Below are 27,096 nucleotides of genomic sequence, written 5' to 3' on the forward strand. Positions count from 1 at the left end.
TTCTTTAAACCAGTTCGGTCCTGATCGTTTCCTGTATTGCGCTTTTAAAGCCAAGAGTACCCTGTGACCCTAAGTGACTGTACTTCCCGGCAGCCGTTTAGATGGTTTTTGAAGGCACGTTGGGGTCCTTTATCAATTATTCGTGATAACAAAGGACGGGCGCTTGCCTGAAGATGGGAAAGTTTTTCAAGAGAAGCTCCTGCGAGGAGAGAAGTGCCCAATTCCCCATAAATGATTTACGAAGGATGGATCAGTAACAGTGAAAAAGCAGCCCAGAGAGGGAGAGAGGGCACACAAACAGTTGCTTCACCCGCGGGTTAATGATACAGGAATGAAGCGAGCGGAGACCGGGCGGGTTGCCGCGATGGGCGGCCGCCCGTTTCCGACCCCAGCCCCTGCCCCGGCTCCCGCAGAGGCAGCTCCGCCAGCTCCCCTTGTTTTCTCCCCAAATAAAATGCCTGGCGAGGGGGTGACAAACGCTGCTGGGAGCAGATCGGGAAGGGCAGACCCTCGCAGATGTTGCCTGCGGGAGCGTGCCGGGCTACCCGCCCGGGGCGCGGGTCGCCGGCCCCGCTGGGACAAGGGGGCTGAGCCGGCGGCCGCACCCGCCAGGCAGCCGCCCAGCAGGTGTCTGCGGCCACAGCCAGAGGCAGCCAAGTGATTAGAGGGGCTTCTGCAAATTGGCACGGAGACTATACTGTCCGGGGCTTCCTCTTTGAGGTCAACGCCTGGAAATATTCGTTATCTCCTCTGTAAAAGGCTACGTGGATTTCCTTCCGTCCGTTTCCCAGCACCGTCTCCCAGCCCTGCTCCCTGGGGTGTATCGGAGAGAGAGGTGGTGAGCAAAAGGGGCATCTCCTGCCGCTGATGGCCCAGCTGGTGCTTTCAGGGATCCCGGGCAGAGGGTCCCCGCCACTGCCCTAGTGTCTTGGTGCTCCATCCTCAACAGAGGGGGGGATGATTGGAATCACCCCGGAGGGAAACGGGAAGGGCTCCCGGCCAAGGGCGCCGGGGCAGCTTACGGCTACTGCGGCTCTTTGGGCGGTCGCATGGTTTCATCGTGGAGGTGACATGTGAAAATGCTGCTTCAGAGGTAGCACTCGCGGCGAGATGACCGTCAAGAGACTCTATGCTGCCCCCCACTCTTCCTCAAAAACGTTGTTGATAACTAAAAGAGGCAACCACTTCATAAAAAGCATTTACGGAGACGCTGAAGTCGAAATGAAAACCACTAGTTACATTAAGGTTAAATCAAACGTGGCCTTATGTGATGAGAAATACGCGCGAATATTCCCCTCACAGGAAAAAAATTCCATTTACTCTTCTGCAAGCTATTTGCTTTAGGCACGAAGCAGTACCTTTCCCGCAGAAAGAATAATAATAACCTTTGTATACGCTGAAGGGATTGGAATCAAAATGTCCTGACGCCCCCTCCATCAAAACTACCTGCATCCAGATGCAAGTGTAGAAATACAGTGGCTACAGATGACCACATGGCTTGAACGTGTTAACTTACTCGAATTAAAACAGCAAAGAAACTCCAACAGATCCTCGTTATTCATCTAAGAAAACTGGTTATTAGCTCCCGGCATATGGCCGAGATTCTTAGAAAAGAGGTAAAAAACAACCCTCCCGTAAGTGACAGTCACTTTTTAAGCCGGCTGTTTGTGCCTGCGGATTGCTCTGAGGCGCGCTGGAGCCAGCAGCAGTAACGTTTATTTCATTGTCAGTGCTGCCCTTGCCTGCAGTATTTTATCTGCGGCAGGAGATGGGCAAGAACACCTCAGGAACAAGTCTTCCTCGGCCACTTTTATTGGCCTTTTAAAAACCGCCTTTGAAATTACACCGGAGGGCTTTAGATGTATTTACACCTTCCTTGTGGCTATCTGAGCAATTATTTCCAGTGATTATTAGTGTTTCGTAATGGGGGGGAATTGTCAAGGAAAATTCTCCTTGTTCCGTCCAAGGGACAATCGAAAGCCCCTAGAAATTAGATCCAGAGTTTTGACGGGCAAACTCTGGAAATGAGGAATTGGCCATCTTAACGAGATCCAACAGCATGGCAAGGTACCACCGGTAAGAAAGCAGAGGAAACCCGCTGATCTCCTCGCTGGGGAAACCAATCAATCACTGGCCGCTTTCAGAGACTGGAGGAAGAGAACATTTTTCATATTTTTTTTTCCCAACCTCCTTCCTGTGTAGAGCCCGTGCAGTCCCTCTCCCGTGAGAGCGTCGTTAAATCACTGCCACGGGTGTGCGGGTCCAGGAGTCAGGCGCGTTCACGCGCCCACGGCGAGGCAGTCGCTTCCTACGGGGACTTTTATCACTCTTATATGGGAACTTCTGCCCAATATCCTCCCTTTACGCCGCCGAGGAGGCCCCTCCGGATAATATTTGGAGTGGCAAGACGCTGCCTTGAATTCTTTCCCTTCTTCCTGATGCCTCCGTGGGAGTGAGCCAGTGGTATCATAGGCAAGGCGTTAATTATTGCTTCGAGACAGTGAATGTTTAATGTCTGAAAACAATGGCAATTATTATGTTATAAACACTTCCTTGTGTCACGACCTTCCCGGCGCTAAGAGGCCGGCAAAGTGTCTCTAGCGCAGGGAACACCGAGTTTGCAGTAGAACCCCCATATTTGGTCCCACTTCTTTACATAGCTAGGCACCGAACTAATGAGGGGGGGCATCTTTTCCCTCGTGGCAGTTTCAGTGGCGCAAAGAGAGCGATACCGGGAGGGGAACACCTGAGGTCTGGGCGCCCGCAAATCTGTGGCTGCCAAGCGCTGAGGACCGCGGGTGGGGGGATGCGGGGACGGCCCTGCGGACGGAGCTCGCCGTTCGCTCCGGCCCTGCAGGGCGCCCGGGGTTGCCTCCTGAGGCAGAGCAGGGCGGCCCGGGGGATATTTCCACGCCCTTGGCACAGAAGCAGCGGCAGCGTGGCGGGGTACGGCCAGGGGAGCAGGGCACCGGCCCCTCCCCGTCCCGGCGGCCGGGGGCGCTGCCGCGGAGCCAGCCGGGGGCACCAGGGCCGGGGGGCAAGCCCCGCCGCAAGCCCCGCGGGGCCGGGCCGGGCCGGGCCGGGCCGTGAGGGCAGCGCCGGGTCCGCCCGCCGGCGGGGCGCGGGCGGCACAGGGCCAGTGGCTGGCGGCGGCGGCAGCAGCTTTCAGTTTTCATTGAGGCCGCTGGTTACTGTTTAACGTCCCCACCCACGTTTCAGTTTGTTTAGTAAATCGATCTGATGCTGGGGCTGAGGCTGCTGCCCTGTCGCCATTGAGCAAAGTTAATTCCCCCACACACAAACTCTCTCTCCTCCTCCTTTCCCGCTTCAGCATATGGTGAGGACGGTGTCACCGCACCAAACAAGTCGCGCAGCCCAGCGCCGGGACGTCCGCGGGGAGCCGGGGGGTGCGGGGGAGGCAGGAGGCCCGGGGGATGCCGCCGCCCTGAGCCGCGACCGCGCCGCCGGAGGCCGAGGGACGGGGCGGCCCCGCCGGTAAGTTCCCGGGGGCCGGCGGCCGCCCAGTGACACAGCCCACGCCGCCCGCCGCGCCGAGGGGCGGACGTGCCCGGCGGGGAGAGCTGGTGGCCAAGCGCACAGCAGCCAGTTTGGGGGGATTTTATTTTATACGTTCCTTTTTATTTATTTATTTATTTATTTATTTATTTCAAATTCGCCTGGTCACGTGTCCCTGTTGTCGGCGCCCGGGGCGCTGCGGGGAAAGGCACCGCACACGGCGCAGCCCGGGCCCCGGGGCGGGGTGTGTGTGCGTGTCCGTGTGTGCGTGTCCGTGTGTCGTGTCCGTGTCCCGGCCTCCAGGGTCTGGCGCAGCCCAGCGCCGACCCTGCTGCCCCTGCCCCGCCACCGGCCGCATGGCTGCCTGGCGCTGTGCTGGCATTTGTGATTCCCCAGTAGCCGAAGTCACTGCTTTGCGCCGGGCTTAGGAGCATTTCCTAAAGGCTTTTTTGGTTTTGCCTCTCTTATTGATTTCTCCGCCCCCGCCCTCATGGTCACCTGTGCAGCAGATGGGTTTGTTATTGCAGGGCTGTGCTAATAGTAGCACTTGGCCAGGGCTGGACACTTTGGTAGAGAAAACCAAAAATACTTTAAGGAAAAGTAATTCAAAGAGAAAAATTCAAACATGAAACAAGAAAAGTAATACGAGGGTAAGTTTTGAAAACAGGTCCAGCTTTTACAGTGCTGCAGGTGCACTGCTTACAGCATACTTACAGGGTACCTTTAATGAAAGCCAACTTCTAGCTGTTGGACCTCTGAGTTGAACATCTGTTCCCATACACTGCAATGGGAGATACAGTCAAGCATTTTGAAAAGCAGACAGTAGGTTGCAATGATACTAAAATTTAAAGCAACTTTTAAAGTGACAGTGAATCGTATTCCATAGTAAACTATGGCTGTGTTAAATTGGACCTTCCCTTGTGTAGGCCTTTTCTTGTACAGTGCTGCACATGCACAATATATCAAAACACTGTGATTTCTCATCCATATTACAAAGATAGTGAAGAAATTTAAAGTAGCATCTTTGTTAATTGGTCCCGAGTTTGTTAAAATGGAGTTAGTAAGACATAGTATGCTGCACAACTTTCAAAACTCTTGAGTCTCTGGTGCAACTCTTTTTCTGAAGAAAACTATGAAGTGTTACGTTATTTCCCTTATTCCCTAAGAAGCTCTTACATCTTATGTAGGAGACATATTAAATGTATCTATGCAGGTGGTTTTCATGCATTCTGAATGCTGTTCTTGGGATTTGTTTTCCTCTTTCTTTCTTATAGTCATATGATAAGAGGAAAAGGGAGAAAATGTTTAGTGGTAATTTCAGCCTCTGAAGCATTGTGAAAAAAAAATATTTAAAAGTGTTATTTTCATTGTCCAGTACTCTGTGCCCTGTCCCTCTCTCTCTTACCGAAGGTCACCAGGCTGCCGAAGTCTCACTTCATACATATGTTTTAGAAAAGCCTACAACCAGGTGTAGGACAGGATCAGGATGCTGTTATTTTGTTTACGGAGTTACCTTTGATTTTAACATCTAACATATTTGGACTCATTTCCCGGAATACAACCTTTGTGTTTCCTTAACATAAAATGTAACTTTTTCTGCCTCATATAACCAGAGGAATATCTCTATTCCAAATTTTTTGTACTTAGTTGCAGTAGTGTAAAACGAGCAATGCAGAGGTCCAATATACATACTCTTAGGCAGTGTATTGGGAGCAGCTTTGGGTGACATGGAGTTACCACTTCCTTCTATCCTGCCTCCCCACCATGGAAGAATCCATGAGGTGAAGTGAGAAAAATGAGTTTCCTTTGGCCTGGCTATAATGGCCAGTTCCTTGGATGGCCAAGTGATGTTTGCTGCTAATTTGTGCATATAGTTAAATCATTTCTGGGCCAATTTCTTAACAGAAGTGCTCTAGTATAAATACATCTTTACTGCTGCTTTTCCTCAAGATACAGCCTACTAATGCTTGATCAAGTTTGAATACCTGAATCAAATCCTGTTTGATTCCACAGAGTTTGCCAAAACCGTACAGTAGTGCGTGAACAAAACTCAGTCCTTGTGCTTAACATTGCTGCTGTTTCAAACTTTGTGGCAGTATTTGTATCATGGGCATATGGACTCAATACTACACGAGGTTGCCCATCTGTTAACCTTTGGAAGAAAAATGGGGTCTAGCATGTCATCAGTGTTATCTGCAAGTCTGCATCATGTAAGTTAATTTCCACTGGCTACAAGAAACAAAACATTACTTAAAATAATATTAATTCTTCTTAGCAGGTCATCAATTAAAAGAAGCTTCCTGAAAAAAGTTCAAAACTAGTAATGTGGTAACCCATGTGATGGAAAAAAAAATCAACTTTTTCTTTGTTCGGGAATTGAGTCTATTATAACAAACAAATTCATGACAAATTTAAGATTGCATTGTTGGTATAGGGGGGTTCTGAGCTGAGCAGATTGTGCTTTTGCATCTGTGAGGTAGCAGGGGCAATGTGCTTCATATATTAATTGATAAACAGACTCTTTCAATATGGGGATCTCGCTACCTCACTTTTCAGTGATTTCAAAGACCCGTTTCTTACTTGTAAGCTGTGAAATATTATCTGATTTATTTGGTTTTGGGGTTTTTTCATGTAATGAAGATGTGTAGCTCTTCAGAAGTCTTCAATTTCTGTGTTTAAAAATTAATATTAAGCTTGAAAATTAGTTTGATTTGCCTACGTTGTGTCAGGTAGATAGGAGGTATGTCAGATGATTCTGGTAATGTAAATTGGTAACATAGACTGCTTTAGAATATAAGTAAAGGTTTTATTTCTGTGGTAAAAAAACTGTTGTGTGTGGTAATATATTCTGTAATAAAATTTAATTTCTCAATGAAAGTATCAGTGCAACATAAAAGAATGTAAGATTGAAGAAAGGCAAGGATCTTAGGTTTTAATGGATCTTAATGAATGATGCATTATATGTCGTGATCAGAAAATATGGAAAATGCTTTTCAAGCAGATTAAGATGTTTGAATGTCTTGCAACAGCTTTGATTGAATCAAATATTTTTCATTTCAAATTCTCAATTTTAAAACAGCACACTCTAAAAATCAGGTCAGAATGCTGTGTGTAATGTCAGAACTGAGATCTATCAAACTGAAAGGCTCCAACAACATTTTCAAACCTTTCTCAATTGTCAATTTAAGTTAATTGAAAATGAAAGGTCTCGCTTTCAGGATTGGGCCATTTAAATAGAAGCCTGCTGCTTTCATTTTGTAGAAGGGCAATCTCCCTCCACATACGTGTTTTTAAAAGGTTCATTCATAATTCTCTCTTCACACTTCTATTGGAAATGACAGAATTCATTATTTTGAGTTCTTGAACTATTTTTCTGCAACTTGGGTGATGAATTGTATGAGATCTAGTTCATAACGTGGCACGGCAACCCACAAGATTTAAAATTCTCAAGGCTCGATTTGTCTCTCTCTGGCACTCTGCTGGCCCAGGCAAGGGAAGCTTCTGTGTGCATCTGCTGCCTCTTATAGAGCAGGAGATTGGGATTTTTTTATTTAATACTGATCAAGAAAAAAACTCGCACCCTTGCTTGGTAATTCACTAGAGGTATCCAGGCAACAAGGACATACATTACAGTCAGCAGTATACAAGGTGAGAATTTTCCTTGCCTGCTGTTTATCTGGGAATACAACTGTAACAGACCTATACAAACAGCACTGTTTGCACTGTCTATTTCTTGCATGTAGTTTGCCTGTAGACTTCTGTTTTTTTATTTATATTTAACACTCTGATGGAAAAGGATTTCTTGATGTGTATCTATTCCTGCTCAAATACAGGAATTCGGCTCAGGTGGGGGAGCAGAACAGGGCCTCCATGAAATGACAAATACGACTCAGCTTGCAATTGATGGTACATCTGTGGCCATGCTGCAATGAGAATCCTGTTTTTGAGGGTCATTTTTGTATGAGGTTGCTAGGCTACACCAGCCTGGGTTGTATTTGGCTGAGACAGTAGAGATGTTCACTAGCTACTTACTAACTAAAAGAAGCCTCACTGGCAGAAAGTTAGGGTGATTGAGTTGCCCTTTTTCTTTGTTAAATAAAACATTTTTACATTAACTGCCAACATGTATGAACACTGGGCTCTGAGTGGGACCAGTTCATACTCTCAGAGCTGGTCCAGATGTTTGAAGATTTCTCACTGTAGCGAGCATTTTGCCTCATGTATCTCTTGTGCCTCCCACAGCACACTCCCTTCCTTCCTTCCTTCCTTCCTTCCTTCCTTCCTTCCTCCCTTCCTCCCTTCCTTCCTTTTTCTTTCTTTTTTTCTCTTTTTCTTTCTTTCATTTTTTTTCTTTCTCTCTCTTTCTTTCTTCTTTCCCTCCTTCTTTCTTTCTTTCGTGGATGGCTATGATGATAAAGATGATTCTTATTGAGACCACCTGTTTTAGAATCACAGCCTAAAGTGTCTTGCAGACAGTCTTATGCCCTTCAGGATAATCATCTTCATTCCTTTTGCAAGGAAATGCCAGACTGACATTATCTTAGCTGACGAAATTGCCTCAGTAAAGGTCTAGATGCTACTCAGAGAAGTGAAATGGGTGACCATGCTGTGACTGCACGTTAATACACACTCCCTGTCCTCTCTCGGCCCCTAACAGGTGTAGTCAGGTGTTAGCTTGTACTTGCTGTTTTAGTTCCAAGGATAAAATTGTGATTTTGGAAATTGGTAGGATTTTTTTCACCAAGTGGATAAATACTTCACCTGATTATTACTGCTTACTCCCAAATACTAAACAAGTTGAAAACAGTCTTTTCCGCTGGACTGTTTGGTAGCACACAGTGACCCAATTAGGTGGGATAGAGATCCCATACATTGACTGCATGTGGAGTTTCGTATGGTTTCTGGGCAGTTACCCTTTGATTCATATTTCTTTTGTCCTCACAAAAATGGATGTAGGCTTGCAAAGGAGAAAGTAATGCACCGCTTTTACTGTTGCTTCTGATTTTGGTAGTAGACACTATCTACATAATAGGTATGTATTATTTAATATTGTTCTTGCCTTTCATGAGAACAGTGATAGTCCTGACTTTCATGTCCAAATCCAAAGCATTTTCAAAATATTTACATTTTTAAAGAGGCTATAATGTCTTCCGAGCCTCTTATTTCTCATGCTTGACGCTCATGCTTTAGAGTGTCTTAAACTGTATTCCTGTTTATAACTTTCTTTTTGTCTTTTTATCTATCTGAGATTCAGTGACTCTTTTTGTATTACTATTGAACATGCAATTTTAATGAGACTTAGAGGCAATGCTTTTTAATTTATTTCAGTTTTGAAGAGCCAGAACTTACCCCGACATAAGTTTAAGGCAGAACTTTAGATTTGATCGTAGTAATATGAATAGTTTTACCTATGATCATAAGAGGGAAAAAATGCAAAGAAAAGCACTGATTTAATATGGGATTTATATTGCTATGCCTGATTTCAGAATCTTCTAGATAAATTATAGGGATACAAACTAGTCCCTTTAAAAGTTTGGTGCTGACACCCAAGCTTGCATGGAAAACCACATCATTATATCAAAGATGAAACACTATCTGCAAAAATAAAAATAAAAGAAAGCTTCCACTGGAAGTTCCCTGAAGAGCAAAAGGTAGCCTCAGGATTAGCAGAAAGAAGTTTTAGTTGTAAAAATTCAGAATTCCAAAATTCATTAAGTTGATTTCAGGTGTATTAGGCTAGGGTTGTGAGTGGGGTTTTTTTCTTTGTTGGTTATGGCTTTTTGTCTTTTAAAGTAAACCAAGATGAAAAGAAATTATCTCAAATAAAGAAGTACTTTACAGGGTTTGTATCTCCTTAACTACTGTTATATAGTATTGAGAGTAAAACATAGGAAGGATGAACCAAAGCCGCTGTGCCCAGGAATTTACAATCTGTACTACTTTTAAAAATGTCGGTGCATTCTGTAGTTCAGAGAACACAGTCTGGTTTGAGCTTTTGGATTAATTTAAGGTCCATCTCCTCAGCCAGATTTTTCAGGCTTCATTCAGATGCCCTTGTTTGCACGTAAGAGCCAAGAGAAACAGTGCGGGTTCACGGATGCAGGCTGATGCATTTTGCTTCCGTTCTAAGACTCAGGTGAAAAAAATAAGGCAGCATGAACCATTAGCACCTCTTGCTTCTCTGCTTAATCTCCCACCTGTCCTAAAGGTCATTGTCTCCATAACAGAGGTGCCAGGATTAATACATATGCTTGGCCCCAGTCAAGATAGTTGTTTAGTTGGCCAAATACAGGGATGTGCGCGTTGGTCGAGTGGATGTTGAACTTCTGTGGCTGAAGTCTGCATATGTGCCTGCCTCTGCTGTCCTCATTGAAAAGAACAGTCAACAAAATCAGTAATTTCTTTTCTTGCTAAGAAGAGTGAGCTGACTAGTAGGTATTTAATGGTAAGGAGGTATATAATGATAGGGGTATTTGTTTGCTTAAAAATTTACAGAGGGCAACTCATTTGTCATACTTAACATCTCGTTGGTTAGAGGTAAATAGAAGAAGCAACTCCACTAATGTAATCTTTGCAGTAGCAAGTCCATAGGGATCTTCTTAATAATGAAGTAAAACTTGGAAACTTTCAATTAATAGGCTTATATTTCAAGGGCAAGGAAATGTTAAGCAGTTTGCACTCTCTAGATGAGAGAGGGATTGAAATTTTAACAGAAATTTTACCACGAGTTTTGATAGAACTTAATGTGGAGTTTTTGTCTTATTTTAATCCAGTAGGTCAAGTAATTTATTTCCCAAGATGAATTTGAAGCTGAAAGAGGGTAAAAAATGAAAGACGTTCTCAATGATAATTCTCAAGATTCTATGGTACCAGAGAGCGTAAAGGATTATTCTGAAATTAATATACATGTATGAACTGCAAAAAGCTTGGCAGGTAGAAAATGAGCACAGCTTTGAATGGCCTGAAGAAAATATCTTCAGGGATTGCAGCAAATTTGTAACCCTTTATGATTGGTCTTCTTATGCATCTAGTAGCTTTGAATTTGTAAGTCGGATCTCTTGCTTTCTGTAAAAGGATGAAAAGCGGCATTGTGAGCAGTTCAAGCAAACAAAGTGCTTGTTAAACCTCAGCCATGTAGTGAAGGTCATGAAGAAAAAACTCTCTTAGTACATAAGTATTTTATTAGCTGGACAAAGTAGCATACTTAAAAAGTTGTCGAGAAGCTGCTGTTTAGAACATAATGGCCTATCGGACACAGAAAGACAGCATGCTTTCAGAAGTTCCTATGAAAACAGCTTCTTTGTCTGCTTTTTCTGGTAATATTAGGAGGTCAAAGTAATAGATTTTTTTTTCCAGTTTAAGCACTCTGCTCTACCTCAAACCAGTACAATTGGAAGCAGAAACTTTGGGGAACCCTGGCATCAACCCACTAATGGTTTAAAAACCAGGAACACGGATTATGTGGTGCACTTCTCCCCAAAGGATACATTTGTCCACCAAAGTGCAGCTTGTAATCCTGGAAAATCAAAGATACTCAATTGTTCTTAACTAGGTAAAGAATTCAACATGTCCTGTAATCCTTGATAAGTCAAGATATATTTTTTCTGACCCTAGAGTAGAACTGTAACAGGAGCTTGTGTATGTACAAGGATATTTTCTTGGTGGGAGTGCTGGGAGCTACTTATAGCGTATTTCTTTATGTTTTTAGGTACAGCGTTTGGAGATATATATATTTTCTATATCGGCAAATCATACAACTCTGCAAGTTGCTTGTCTTTTTGTCCTGATAAAAAACATGTAATGTTCTTATTAGTATGTGACATAGTTAGATTCCTGTTGAAAATCAATAATCTTCCCATAAAGCAAGTCTTACATCCTTTCTTAAATTCATTTAGAATCATTTTGTATGCCTCATTAGCCTTGTAATTTAGGAAAGAATAAAAGAAAAAGAAAACCAACCAGCCACCTAATATTAAACAGTGTATGTAATTTAATTTTTCCAACCAAAGGGGATGTTTATGACACTAAATATATCTACTAGTCTATAAATACCCGTGTTTATAGTTGAACAGAGCAGTGGTTCTCAAACCGCTCCATCAGACACTTAATGATAATACACAGTGTGCCGTAGGTAGTATTATGCCACTGCTACCTTTTTTCTTTCTTTCATCTGCTACAATGCTGTCATGGAAACTAAATGTACCACATTGAATGAATTCCTAAAATTCCTAAAATTCCATTATTAGAAAGTGGATGGTCAATGTGAATAAATACAGAAATTGTTTTAAAGACAGGCCCTAGACTTAAGCACAGTTGACATTTAAAGCAAAAGGTATTAAATTCCTGAAAGACACCATACAATACAGAAGAATATTGTTTACTTCTATATAAAACTTTCAGGGAGTGTATCCGAAGTTCCTTGAGCAGATTATGGTGCGAGAAAGATTCAGTAGCTTTTATACATAGTTAGCAACCTTTAATGACACCAAATCTTTGAAGTTCCTTGTAATGACCCCTTGGAAATTACACCAAATTAAATAAATGGGGCGGGATTGATGATGACCTACAGAAAAAAACCCAAAGGCATTATTTGAGTTAGGAAATATATTGAATGTCATATGTAATGAATATGTGAAAAAATAACATTCACCATTTATAAGTACAGTGACACCTACTTTATCGAGTAGTAAAATGTGCAGTAATACTAAAGCAAATGCAGCTGCAATAGACATAGTTTTAAGAAGAAAATGAAAAGCGTTTAACAGCTGCTTTATTAAACAATTCTTATTTTTTATAAAGTAGATATACTTTATATATTTATATTTATTTCCAACCTGCAGTCAGTGTTCAGGAATTTTGAATTAAGCAAACTCTTTATCTTAAATTTATCTTTTAACAAGAGTCTCCACCAAAATAAAGGGAAAAACAATAAAGTTTTCAATAGTTTGTTAGGTTTTTCTAAGTAGTTTTTTTTTTTGTTTAATAGATCCTTAAAATAATATTTAAAATAAAATTGGAATAAATGATTGAATAGTCTAAGTCTTGACCCACATGTTTTTTCAGTTTCTAGGAATTTCACTTGGAACACCTTGGAATGACGTCCCACATCTGAGAACCTTATTGTAGACTGTTACTTAAATAAAAAATTAACATTTAGTAGCTACGTTGAGCAACAGAATTGGTTGTAATGAAGGAAAGAATCCCACGCATTTTAAATTTCCTAAGCAGTTTCTTCATGCCCGTTGATGCCTGTTGATTGAGCCTGAATGCCTATTCTGTTAATTTCAAACTTTCTACATGTGTCTCTAAAGAAGAACAACTATGCATATTTTTATTTAAGAAAATGGTAGATTTTTTAACCTCTGTGAAGTTGAAGCTTGACTTTTCTCGCTCTATGTTTTTCCCCTTTTTAGTACGGCTATGCAATTCCATCAGAATTGCCTCGCTGTAACTGAATGAAATGTGAGAAAGGTATTTATAGACATTAGCATTAATAATTAAAAATAGGATGAAAAGATTTTTTTTTCTGAATAAGGTCTGATTATATATGCCTTGGGGTTTTGTGTGTGTGTGTTTGGGAGTTTATTTGTTTTTTTTTTCTTTTTCTTTTGTTTGTCTTTTGAGTAGCCTACCAGCTTTTGCTAAAGATACAAGTTGTCAGGGTATTAAATGTAGCCTTGTTGGTGGACAATCGCAGCATGAAAAAATGTGGCATAGCATCTTCTTCTTGCATAACTGTAGATTTCTTACAAGCAAATTCTTTGGAGAGAGAGGGGGTTAATCTTGGAGGAAATTTATTCTTATTATTGTAACTTTTTCTTGGGTGAGAAGCAGGAACATCATTCTGTGTGTTATGGGCACGGATCATAGTCTGTACATCTGTAGTATGGGAGAGCTTGGCTTTAGGGCAGAAAGAGATGTAGCTGAATTGAAAACAGATGAAAATCAAGAGGAGGAATTTGGTAAAGATGTGTATAGGATGTATTTTCAAGAGCTTTGTTCTCCCATCTCAGGTTTGGAAGGGATGAAGTGAAGTGACTGGCCTCCAGCACCTGGAGTTGCTATGGCTAGGAAGATCGCAGTTCAGACATCAGTCATAACAACTACTGAAGATGGTTGGACTTTTAGGTGGAAGTCTCTTTGAAAGAGGGGAGGTCTGCAAAACTTTCCTTTGCTAGGTCTGGGATTCTGAGTAAGGTGTTGTTCACAAAGTATTTGGAGAAAAAGAGCACATTCTAGCTGTGTACCAAGGAAATTTTTATGTACAGAGAATGTTTTGGGAATCAGCAGGCTGTTTGCAACCAGATGAAATACAGGGGGAGAAAAAATGGACTGATGCTGAAATTATGAAATATGGAAACAGTTGAGAAAGAGCAGAAAAAAGAGGTAAATAATGAAAGAAATGCTTTGTTTTGGCACATCTCGGGCTTTGGTGTTTCAAACCACAAGGAAGCATAGAACTCACTTGAACAGCAGGGGCAAAGGAGACAGAGCCCTGTTAGTAAGTCTTAAAGTGTCTAGAAATAAGCATCGCTGGAACTGCTTTGATGGTTGAGATTATAGGTGACTGATAATCTCAAGTTCAATGCTTAGGACATAGTAAGGTGATGACCTGGGAGAGAAGACAGAGGGCTCAGAACTGACCCTTGCAATAGTCCTTAAGGGAAAGATTCTCTGCTTAGATAAAAGCAAGACATTGAGGTATGAAAAATCATCATTTTCCAGACAAAGTAGTAGCACTAGATTTAGGTTACAAAGACAGTGAGAGAGCTGAGGAATTAGAGAAATGTGTATGCATTACAAGGTCCGTATACATACGCATGTTAGAGGCTCGCTTTTAATATATTGCAGCTTGTCAAGTTCGTTAATGTCTCATTCTATACCCTATGCACTCTTACGGAATCACATCAGAGTAAACCTGCTAAGAAGGAGGTACTACCCAGAAAAGTCGGAAAAAATGCTAGCAATTTTTCACTGCAGCCTAACATTTGAAAAGCTGAAGCTGAAAAAGTGAAAAATAGCTTTATTAATAACATTTCCTATTTGCAGCTGAATAAAGAATTTTAAATACAACTTTCCAACAAAATTAAACCATTTTAATAGTCACAGAGATTTTAGGAACATTGGTATTAATATGCTAATATTAGTATGTTACTGCTATCATGTGGCATGTGCGAATATTTGCATCAGTTCTGCACGCTGTTTTGGAATTCTCTGCTGACCAAACTTCAGTTAATTGAGTTACACTAATTTAAAAAATCACTGTGATAGAAGGTAAAATGACTTTGACAATTTTCATTAAACATATTTTCATTGTGCGAAACTATTTTCTTAATTCAGTGCTAACTCCCTTTGCATTTTGTTCCATTGAGACAATTTTATGGGCTTGCCTAGCTTGTACCTCAGCAGTGGAACAGTATGAATACAAACAATTGCTTATTCTTCATTGCAAAAATTTCTTACAGCTACTATATGACAAAGTATTTTCTAACTGTAGAGAATCTTAATTTATCCTTTGCTCAGTCCTTTTAACGTTAACTCACAGTTCGTGTATAAATATGTACTACATAAATGCTTTATTTTTGGTGTTTTCCAGATATTTGTTCAAAGGAAAAGCTTCATAATCCAGTCCTGTGAGTTACAGCTATTACAACTTACTTGGAGAAGCTTTAGCAGGTGGTACTCTATACAAAGCTATTAAATTCATATCAAGAGAAGAAAAATGCATAGAGTTGAAGGCAGAAATTGCAAAGCTTTTAAGAGGCAGTATAAGAAAATGCAATAAATGTCCTAAATTCTGAAACAAAAAGAAATTTGTTCGTAAGAGTTTTTTCAACTCTGAGATCCTCTGCAGCGCAGTTTTTTGTGCGAAGGTATAGCCGACGTAAAGGTTTTTCTTGCCTTCCTGGTCACTCAAGCTGTTAAATGGCTGAGAGAAAACTCAGATGAGCACGAAGGATTTCTCGGTGTTGCTATTACAGAAAATAATTACTATTTACAGTAATCATAGTTTAGCAGAAGTAATTCCACCAGATATGTGACAATCTGTGTCCCCAGTTAACTGAACGATAAAATTTCAGCTGTTTGTATTTCATCTGAAAATCACTTAAGATCAAGAAGTGTATTTCAGCCAAATCTGTGATTAACATTGACACTCCAGTGTGCCTGAAAGGAGGTCTTGTTTTTATTAACACTTTCTCATTTGGCAACGAGAGAGGTGATAGCACCTTCCCGTGGTTCAGGTTTACTTGATGAAGCAAAATAACTCACGGACCTTGTGAGAATGGGACCCCTAGGATTGGTTGTGGTCCACTTTCTCATTTGTGATTTTCTCTTTTTCATTTTGTTTGAGATTGAATTTGAGAGAGAGCTTTGTTCCGGACAGTAGTTTATGGCAGTGGGCTGAAGAGATGAGATTTCACTGAATCATAGAACGAATACACAAAGAGAAAATATGTGAAAATTGAAATGACAAGGTAGAGTAGCTTGGTTGTTGAGGTAGATAAAAATAACTAGGTTCTCAGGGAAATGAGGTGGGGATTTTTTTCCTGAACTAGATTTAGTTTGAACAAGAAGAGTTGAGATGGAAAACCTAGACACTATAAAAACTTGATAGAAACAACAAAAAAAATTTCATCCTGCTTTTTCTTGTAACTTTTTCTTGAAGTATCTGTAATGGTGTGATTTTAAAGAAAGCAAACTAGAGTCCAGCTATTATCAATATAATGCTAAAAGACTAATAAATGGATTTGATTAGAGTGGATTTCTTTTTACTTTATTTACTATAATCAGGAAAATCTGTGTGTTCTGCCAGTTGTTTTTTTGTTTTGTTTTTAAATCTATAATAATAGTATATTTATTTTACTTCCTTTGGAACCATTGTGGCAAGTTGTGACTGATCTAAGATGTGAAATACACCTTTGTGAACAGAGGAATAAAGCTGGCTTGATGCAGTCATGCTGCGGCATGACAGAGATGTGCTGGTTTGAATTAGAAAAGCCAAGAGAGCTATCAGGGCTCTCCAATTTTCAAAAAAGTATCCCCTCCTCTGTCATGTGGCTGGAAGAGAGAGAATTATTTTTGCCTTTGATTAATAAGGAGTTAATTTCAGTAAAGCTTCTTGTAACTGTTTTACAAAGGCTCAGGGAGAAAGCAGCCAGCAGTAGCCTTGGTGGCTCACAGAGGAGTTTGCTGCACCCTAGGGAATGTGGAGCTTTGTCTCGAGCGGAACAAGCCAGGGCTAAACCCCCAAGCAGGAGAGTGTTTCCGACCTTTTTATGTTGTTGCTTTTAGTACCTGAAAAAAAAATCCATTGCAGTCAAATCTCATTGACTTTGAACTTTCAAGGAGTGTAGTCAATTTGTCAGGATTTGCCAATTTGCTAAGGTTTTCTGGAGAAATGTGGATTTTCATATTTGTTTGTTTGCTTTTCAGTTTCTATGTTACTTCCACTAGATCCCCATGCAGTATTGCATACAACTACCCTAGGTAATTTTTTTTCACTCTACCAAAATTCTTACTCGGGCACAAAATAGCCGCATTCTTATCCTAGCGCTTTCAGCTACCAATTACTTCACCAGTGAAGAATGCTTAACATAGTGTGACTGCACCGAGCTCTTACTTCTCCTGCATGAGCAAATACTGACACTTTACACTACAGTTTCACTCATGTGTTTTGCTGCTGCATAAGTCTTATGCTTCCAGTTGCCTCAATTTACAAGTTTCTATGGAGCTGTGGAAAAATATATGATGGGAAAGTTTAAAACTCAGTAGCTTTATTTGATGATTTCTAACACCCTACAGCTGAGGTTCAGAACAGACCCCCAAACTGATCTGCACCATTGCTGTTTTTCGTATATTACAATGATGCTTGTTGACCTCACGAGGCTCAATGCCTTTTGCTACCATAATAAAAAGGTAGCCTTTGCTCTAGGATCTTTAGAACTTGCTAAAGTATTATCAGGAAAGTTAATATTTCTACTGCAGACCTAGCTTACACAGCCCCTTCCCTTCTTTATTTTCCAAAATAAATCAAATTGGACTACTTTTCACAGGTGCAGTTTTCTGTCAAAGTCATGTTAGATTTTGAAAACCAGTTTACTCAATCCACTTTTTTTTTAGAATGACAATTTAAAAAGGAGGGAGGACTTTTAACTTTTTGAAAGTATTTTAATTTGTTGTTGTTGTTGTTGGATTGTTTGTCAACATTCCACACTTTGTATGTGTGTGTGTGTGTGTTTGTAAAATTAATTAGCTTTGAAACCTTTGAAAGTGCCAGTGCCTCTGTTTTGGGAAAGTTGATAGCTGGATGTTTGGTCACTTTAAGTAAATGTATAAGAGGAGGGTAATACATACATTTGACAGACAGTAGAATATAACCAAGACCTACAATGTCTGATGTCTCTATAATAAATAGAACAAACATGGAAAAACAGTCCAAAGTCATATTTTTTAATTTGCTGATGACATTTTACCAGTCCTGTCCCCCCACACTTCTTGCTGCCATGTGCTGAGGTGGGATTTTATTTGATGTTTGTATGTAGCCCAAAAGAACTTAGGTGGAAGTGATTTTAAGTCCTCTGGGGACAGCTAGTTATTTGTTAAACAACCAAGTGGGACTGCCAAGTTCTTTCCTTAAAAACCATGAAGTTAGTTAGTCTCCACAGTAAGAACAAAAGGGTGATTGAGCATACTTCATATGAGTGAGAAGAATGATTGTTGTTAAGAGATAAGTTGACTAGGGTAATAGTTTCATTAAGTTCACATACTCATTCTTATGCAGTATAAACAGCATAGTTACAAACAGCTCTAGTACCTTCCTTAAGTCTTCCTGTCCTTAGGAGAACACTGCTGCAGTTCAGGTTGCTCTTAGGAGGCTCAAAGCAACTGCCATGGTACTTTCAAAGACAGCGCATGGGATCCTTAGGAGGTACTGGTGAAGGACCATGACATTCACAGTAAAACTACTCTTGGTTTCATCCAAGATAGGAAGTAATAAGCTAGACTGGAATGGTATTTTCAAGCATCCACCATCACCACAATTTTGTATCAACTATTTTTGATTAAGTACCTCCTGTTGTGTTTGACAGTTAAACCTTGTGAAAGTAGAATGTTACTGTTGGTTCAATTACAAATGTTTCCAGTATTTTAACTTAATTTTCTGTGTATATGTATATATACATGTATACATACATAGACATGTATTTTATGGGGTGAATATATGTATATGTATATATATATGTATATATATATGTATATATATGTGATATATTTCAGTAGGATTCTCACATTTCAGTAGGGTTGAAAATGTGGTGGTCACTGTCCAGTAATGGAGGAAGATAACAGCCCTTGCCCACAAAACATTTGATGAACGTTTTAAACTGACATAAAAAATTGTTTTCTACAGTTAGCTGGTCTTCATTCTTATCAAAACTGTGGGGTTTTCCAATGTCAGGACACTTGGTGGGTGGATACTTCTCAGAAGAATAAAAGACTTATCAGTGTTTGCTTAGGATCTATTACATTCTCAGCCATAAAAGTAGCTATGCTGTCTATAGCACTCATAAATCTTCACCTAGTCAAGGCTACTGTCTCTCTTGTCATGCAAGTTTGTGTTTTAAAAAATGAGCATAAACGTTCTTCATTTAAAATGAGCATCGAGTAATTATAATCTAAAAACACCTAATTTCTTCATTGCTGGTTTTGAAAAGTTCCATAATTCAGTTTGCAAAATTGTCTGAATTGCTGATCAGCGCTGCAACTAAAATCCCTTTATCCTTACAAGGCAAGTATATTCTCAGGCAAATTCTCACCAGAGGGCACTGTTACACATGCTCTTACAGATCATTTTCTTCTGGTGAAAATAATGTCTGGTCTTGGGGAAAAATGGTGAGTTGGTGTTAGATTTTGATGCACACTTTTTATAGGGGAGCTGTTGCTAATAAGGTAGTTTGACCTGTTTTGGTCTCTTTATCTAGTTAAGCTACATTTTCCTCTTGAGAAGTGGCCATTGCTACCGAAGATGACATTTCATTTCTGTAGACAGTCCATCTTTATGTGTGTGAATTAACTACACTATTTCAAACTCCATGTAATTCATAAAAACTGATTCTAAACAGCCCTGAATCTTTAGATTTCCACTGAAACAGTAGCAGAAGGGCAAAGACATTTGTCTTGTTTCTGTGGATTTTCATTGAAGATAATGGACAGGTAATATGAAGTAAAACCAGTATTTTAGCTTTAGATAATTATTATATCTGCTGTTTATTAATTAAAAGTGTATACTCAGGCAGTATGATTACACAAAGAATCTTTGCATGTACACAGTTACACAAATTTATATTTCTATTAGGTGAAGAAAGACAGTTGAAAAAATAATGGTAAAGTTTATGCTTCAGGTAATATTTTGTTGTGGAAATAAGCTAGTTTTGCCAGATCTCTTAAGAAAAATCTTATTCCAATGTCTTTTCTCCCTGTTTATGTGTCAGCTGATATTAATATTTTTAATAGGAAAAGGTGTTTCAAGTTCCCTACTCTCTGTTTGGGGGTTTGCATGTGTATTGTTACTTCACTTTGCATTGGTAATTTCCAAACCATCCTTAAACATTAAAACTTAATAATATACACCATATAAAAATGGACCTTCTTCAGCAAATGTGTGCTATTGACTGTGCTCCAGCATCTATTATTTGTGAATTTCCATGGCTGGCTGATCACAGAGCGGATTTTTTTTGATTTTACGTGAGCCCGTTATCACTGGTCTGTTTGGCAGTGGCTGCAGTGAGCAAGCTGCCATCGAGAGCTCAAGGTGTCTGGGTGACCGGCAGTGAGGTGGTTCCTGTGGTGGCATTGCAGTCATGTGCAGAGTGTCAGGAGATGGGGAACCAGAATTCTTTTTGCTCTACTTCAGATGTTTTTTGTCTCACCTCTTTAACTTTTCTCCAGTAAGTTCTTGCAGATAGTATTGGTAAAACTGGCATTACTTTCATGCTGTTCACAAGTAGGAAGGTATTTGAAGGTATTCTTATTTCAACTGTCTTGTTACAATTCATATTTACTAATCTGTTTCACTATTCTGAGTCTATCACCTTGTGCCCCTGCATCAAAGGACCATGGAAAATAGTAAATACTACGCCCTTTTTCTTGTTTTGTTTTGTTTTGTTTTTTTCTAGTTTATTTTGTACGAAGGGTTGCAGATTAAATTTGCGGAACTATAGTTTGAACTCGTTGAAAAAGAAGTCTAATAAAAAGAATTTTTGCAGGGAGATGCACACTGCGTAAGGTTGCAGCTCTTCAAGGAACCACTAGGTACAGGGATAAAGCTATGTTATTGACAGAGGTGTGCCTCAGTGGACATCCTTGTGCTGTGTGCTCCCTGTCTCCTGGTCTCTGATTGTCTTGTCTTGAGAGAGCAAGCAAATACCACAGCTCCTCTCCTGCCGAAGGGGTTAATGAGAAGGAAGCAAGGGTGCCAGTGCCCTTCCAGACCTCATCCCAGTGCAATATGTAGCAAAGCTGGGGTATGTCAGGTTCAGGACCTTTCAGTGCTTTCTGGTTGTGATTTTAGACGTTGTCAGTGTATAGTTAATGTTCCAAGAAGCCTTTGGCAAATGTCCTCAGAAAAGCATGTTAAGAAGCAAAGCTATCATGGGTTAATATGGAGGATTTTTCCTGGATTAATGATTGTTTAATAGAAAACAAACAGCAGGGCTAGGATTAGGTTTAAGTTCAGCTTCATAATGAAAGGAAGTTGCTAAGTAAGTCACACACAGACTTGTCCAGATAAGCAGATATTCAAGGGGCTTCTGTTGTTCAATATATCCATCAGAACTTACTGAGAGGAGTTGATTCAGGAGGTTGCAAAGTTTGTAGTTACTGCAGATCTACTGCCACAGAGTACATCTAATGTGTATCCATATCTTGAGTATTGGATATGGACTTGGTAACCCACTTAAAAAGTTGAAAGAGAGCTTGCAAAGCCCTTACACCTCATTTTAGTGTCAGTCAAGATGGCAGCCATCCCAGTGATACTGGAGAGGTTTCTATAACTATTTCCTTAGCTTTGGGTAAGGACCAGGGTACCAAGGAGCACTGACACTTTAGTTCTTTTCTTCACAATATCTGCACTGGAAATCGTAATAAATGAGATGTGTTAAAAGAGTCAAACAACACTGAGTTCACTGGACTTCTAAGAATGTCACTTTCTTTTCTATTAAGTGTTTTGTAATTTCTGCTGTTTTTGTTCAAGCCCCTTTAATTATACTTAGTGCAACCTTGATGCAGTGCACTTAAATTGCTTATCAGTGAGATTTGCTAAAGTAAGTCACACGTGAATTGTAGGCCATTATCTGTCAGCTCATCTAGAATTTCATGGAGAAGTAAGTGCTATGTTTAATGTGTTTTCTCAATTGCTACTGGCTGTGTTGTCTTAGTATATCAAAATATGGCTGGTAGTAGAGTCAGATGCAGTTTAGGTACATGGAAACCAGTTTGGGAGGAAAAATGTTTTTAATTAATTGTTGCTAATATTTTAAATTATTTCAGTTATTTCAATTAATTTAGAAGTATTTAAATTAAGATTTATAATGCATTTATTTTAGAGTTGCTAGTTGCATACAGTGCCCATGAAATTCACATCCATGGAGAAGAAATAAGCAGAAAAACAAACTTGGGCTCTTTTTTCAGGATATGCCTACTACAAAAAAGGCATTTTCAGGTTGTGTAATTGATGTTTTTACTTTTCAATACTTAGTTTTATAAAAGAGATTCCATTTTCACTTGAAATTCAGCCCTAAGAACTGCCCATGAGCATTTATGATTGCCTGCTGATGAGTCAACTGCCAGCTGATGAGCTCAAGACAAAAAAAAACCCAAACGGTTCTAGCAAATACAAACTCTTATTATCCTACTACTCTAGGGAACACTTAGAACTGGGGTCAGATTTTCATGCATCAGAAGGTGCAATTAGATGTCTAGTAAAACACATTCTACCTGTCTTACATGATGTCTGCCTTGTCATCTTGTCTGCCGACAAAAAGGAAGAGTGATCAAAACCGTCATAAGTAGTTGTGGTTACTAGTTCTCTTTCCTTTTGAGAATGGTGTTGCTCTGTGTGTGTGTGTGTGAGAGAAGTTTGGTTTGGAGAAGTTGCTGCACAAGATACCTACTCTTATTCAGCCGTTTCTAAATGCCAGTGATCCTGTTCTTCCTTCCCTCTTTCACTCTTTCAATTGAGAATATTTTTCAGCATGCTGGTTCCCAAGAGGATGAGGCCAGCCACTGTGAAGAACCATGGGTTCTCTAACCATATCTTCGTCTTAGGGTACCTGAATACTTCTGAAAAATCTGTACAGCTCCTTTTAGTGGGGATACTTGATCTGTTGATTTGTTTTGTTGATACTTCTTATTTCAGTTTGTCCACTGATATTTTGTTGAGAAGATGAATTGTAAGCAGGTTTATGATCTCTTTGTTCACTACTTACAGTGTTTAAAACTTGTGGGAACAGAATGTTCTCTGTGAAAAGGGCATTGGCAGACTGGTGTATCTCACTGTTTCTTCTTGTTTCTGCTTGCTTCATCATCTCATCTCATCTCATCTCATCTCATTTAATTTCCTGGAGACTAGATCTTACTTTGCTCAATGTTTTCTATACCATGTCTTCCAATAATTAACAGACTGTTTCCACAAAAATTAATGGAGGCCTATAAACACATTAGTGAATATTTTTGAAGCATAAAACAGTTGCAGTTTCCATTTTATGGCATAAAACAACTGAAAAAAAATGTTTTCCTGGTCTGACTAAAATTTGATTATCTTTTATCAGACTTGCAATCCAGCCATCATCTGGAGATCATCCTCAGACTCAAGTGAGCTTCTGTTTCTAGATTTATGTTTATTTCTAGGTTTGAATTCGTCTTTTTTAGTTCTACTTTTTCCTATGAGTTCTAGTTAGCTTTCTTCATTGGTTTGTTTAGAAGAAGTATGCTGAATGACATTTTTTAAGACCAAAAGGGATTGTGTCCTTTATCCCTTAGTACTATCTGGGAGACAGCGCACGTTGCTATTGTTTGAGATGTAGTGCTACTTTGTAATAATTTGCAAAAATTATTTTGTTTGTGGATTTGGTTACCAAGTGGTATACTTTATGACTGCATTCAGTTAAATATTGGAAGTTTATTGTGTGATCGTATTTGTTTAGCTTAATGTCAGTATGTTGGAAAATCAAGACCAGTGGCTTGATAAAGCACTGACCTACTAACACTTCTCGTAGAATTATTACCACTTGCTTTTACATACTTCTTATGAGCAATGGTTTCAGCAATGAACTTGTCAGAGTGAGATGTAAAAGTCAGTGTTCATTAACTCAGGAAAATAAAAGCCTAATAAGATTGAAAAGGGTAAGGAGAAAGAGGACTGACATGAAAGGGTAACAGAATGAAAAATTTCAGGGACTTGAGTGACCTGTAAGGTGAGACATGATTAATCTCACCCAGAGGTTGTAAAAAAACTGGTTGATCATTCTGCTCCTCACTGGTCACAAGTTCCCAAAGAGAAAAAAGATTAATCTTGACTGACTGGGCAGGTGGAAGGCACTGCACTGCAACTCTGGACCTAAAATTCAGTTGGGTAGAAAAGAAGCAAAGAATTGGCAGAAATGGGTGTACATATGAACCTGGGTTCAGTGTTGCATCTAACTGTTGTTAAAGGTAGAACAATTTTTATTTTGCTAAAGTTTTAAAGGACTTTTTCAAAAGTTTAATTGAGAATTTTTCATATTTGGATAAATTAACATTGTCTTCATAATGAGAACTAGCTTGTTCCCTCTTTTCTAATTTTTCAGTGTGATTGTTTATAGATGCTTTTTCAGAAATTCTATATATATTAATCAAATTTTTGACTTAGCCTAGTAGTTATCATTCTTGTCAGGTCTTTCTGATAACGTTACTGTAATGACTAAAGAACTAGTATGGTGAACATTTACAGAATTCTGAAAGTTTTCTTCAAATTCCACACTTAAATCTGCTATGTTTGTATAAATGCATATTTTTCAACTTTTTAAGTTATCAGTACATTTACTTAGAGATAATGGGATTACATTTAAACAGGACTCTATCATAAAATTATCCCTAAGTCAAACTGCATAACCCTCTCTTTCTAGCTTTCTGTATACACAAAAGCATGCTATATATATGTGTTGAAAATAAAATTGTAATATAAATCTGTAGACATTATTTTTTCTATATATTTTGTTAATTACTCCATTAATCCAGATATATTGGTATTGATTTTCATTCTGGAAACTAAAATTGTAAGTGTTAATGTGACTCTATTTGCTTATCCAGGACCTCAGTGCCAGCTTTTGCTATTAAGATTAGGTAAAGTACATCTTGGCTACATTTTAACTATGAGTTCTTACAATAGTTTAAACTTGTAAGTAAACACACCACAGTGTATATATAGGCAGTGTAATTCTTTTTTAAAAGGTCATCTGTGCAAGTCAGATACAAATCATTTTTTTTTGTTGCCAGTCGTCTTGTTGCTACTATTTATGTTATGAAAGTTCTATTTAAATATATTAAAAATGTTTTCATTTTTTTATTGCTGGATAATTCAGACCCCATTATTAACACTGTTTTCTTGTTTATTTTTAGCTTCTTTATTCATAAATGTCTTCTCAGTTTAGGGAGGCATTAAGTTGACAAAAAGCTGCATATGTTTTTCCAGCCCTCTTCCAATTGTCTGACACTTTGTCAAGAGTGTAAAATTATGTATAAGAGAGTAAAATATGGATTAAACAAGATTCAATCATCTTGAAAGGGGCACTGTTTTGTTTTGGTTCTTTCCCATTATTTTCTCTTTTTTTTTTCTTCCCCTCCATGTGTCCATGTTTTGTTTTCCCCTTCTTTTAAGCAAAATGATGTGATTTATCATAGTGCTTTACTTTGAATCCTAGCTCACTGAAATAATTCAACACATAGCTCTTTTTTATTGTGCTTTTATTTCAGCAAGCCATTTTTTGCACAATAGCATACTGTTTGGACACTTGAAAATTCAAATGAAAAGGGGAATTTTTACCCCAGAGTAGTTTTGGACCAGCTTTTCTGTGTAGATGATGCAATCTGTAGAATGTTCCTGAGCGGTATACATTCTCTATATATTGTATGCACTTGCTTCTGCAAACACAAATTTTTGCATGTTTTGCTTACAGTATTAATGCAGCATATCACATGTTATGTGAGTCTAATCACATTCGGAGTAGTTGTTACTGGAAGCTGGGCTTCCACATTTGTGCAGCTCATTCCAATTTGAAAGATGAGAGATTCCCAGAGCTCATAGTAGAGAAACAAACCACTGCTGAAATCTATAGTAAAAGCAATCTGTCTGACAAAAGGCTAACCAGAAGAGTGAATATCTGGAGAAGACGGAGAGAGCAAGAGAGGAACAACCAAGGCAACAGGTGTATCATACAACAGGGGAAATGCAATTACTTTTAAGAAATATCCAAGCCTCTTCTTTAGACTAAAAAGGAAGGGATTCAAAGACCAATCCTGTTCAAATTGTCATAAGAAATGTATAACTTCACTTACAGGCATTTTATAAACATCTGTTATGAATGTTTTAAAGAAGAAAAAATAAAATTGTCTTTTGACCATGACTGTAATTGTGACTGTGACCAATCACTGGGCTGTGATTGGTCCCCAGATTGTTTTGGTAGATTGTTATTGGCTATTTTTAAATCACAGTGGTTTCTTCTGAAGGGCAACCACATGTTCTTGGTCCCTGTTAGCAATAATGAGATAAAATTGCACTTTTCTGTGTTAGTCACAGGTCAGTGTAGATTTTTAGAGTGTCTCCTTATGGGAATGACATTTTTTAAAGCTTATTAGAAAATAATATAAATAGTGAAGTAAAGACAGAAGAAACTCTACTCAGTAGATAACTATAGCTCTTTAAATTGAAAAGATGCAGTATTTTAAAGGAATGGATTTTAAATTGACATAGAAACTATTCTAAACCTAATCAAAATATGCTGTAATTGGTACAACTTTAATTTGATTGTTGTTAAGTACTTTGAGGAAAATCCAATTTGCCATTAGATTCACAAGTATATAGTTAGATTTTTAAATACCTTTCTTACCACTAAGCATATATCTGTAGTCCAATCACAACAGCCATGAAACACCATTTGATGTTTCCAGCTAATTTGGACAGTGCATTAAAAGGCTAAGGCATGCATTACACATTTTAACACAGCCTCAGTGCAGCTATGCAAATTTCTCATTGCATCTAAGTCATATCCGAGTAGATTTGGGCTGAATTTTCAAAGCTTTCTGTTTTGTTTTGTTTTGTTTTTTCCCATAAAACTGATCTTTCTTTCAGGGAGGTTTTTTTTCTTGCACAGTTCATGTGAAGCAGGCTTTAAACATTGGGCATAAGTCTGAGAGTAATGATAAGTACGGATTTGAGACAGAGGAGAATTAGTAGCACTCCTGGTATCAGTGGGTGCGAAGGTCTCTGTTATTAAGGACCACAACTAAATAAACATGCTGCGATATGATTGCTTTATTGCTTTTTGCTCA

The 27,096-nt window shown here is 39.2% G+C and overlaps 1 protein-coding gene across 1 annotated transcript in view; it reads left to right on the top strand.

The window, feature by feature from the left end:
* The first annotated feature begins 3,438 nt into the window (after positions 1 to 3,438).
* Positions 3,439 to 27,096, top strand: part of HNF4G (hepatocyte nuclear factor 4 gamma) — a 62,754-nt gene continuing 39,096 nt past the window's right edge. Inside the window, exon 1 of the mRNA XM_017812548.1 lies at positions 3,439 to 3,495. The gene's annotated coding sequence lies outside the window, so the exon portion shown is untranslated. The remainder of the gene's footprint in view (positions 3,496 to 27,096) is intronic.

The sequence above is a fragment of the Lepidothrix coronata genome, unplaced genomic scaffold (genome assembly GCF_001604755.1).
Source record: "Lepidothrix coronata isolate B3197 unplaced genomic scaffold, Lepidothrix_coronata-1.0 Scaffold36, whole genome shotgun sequence".
Classification (NCBI taxonomy): Eukaryota; Metazoa; Chordata; class Aves; order Passeriformes; family Pipridae; genus Lepidothrix; species Lepidothrix coronata.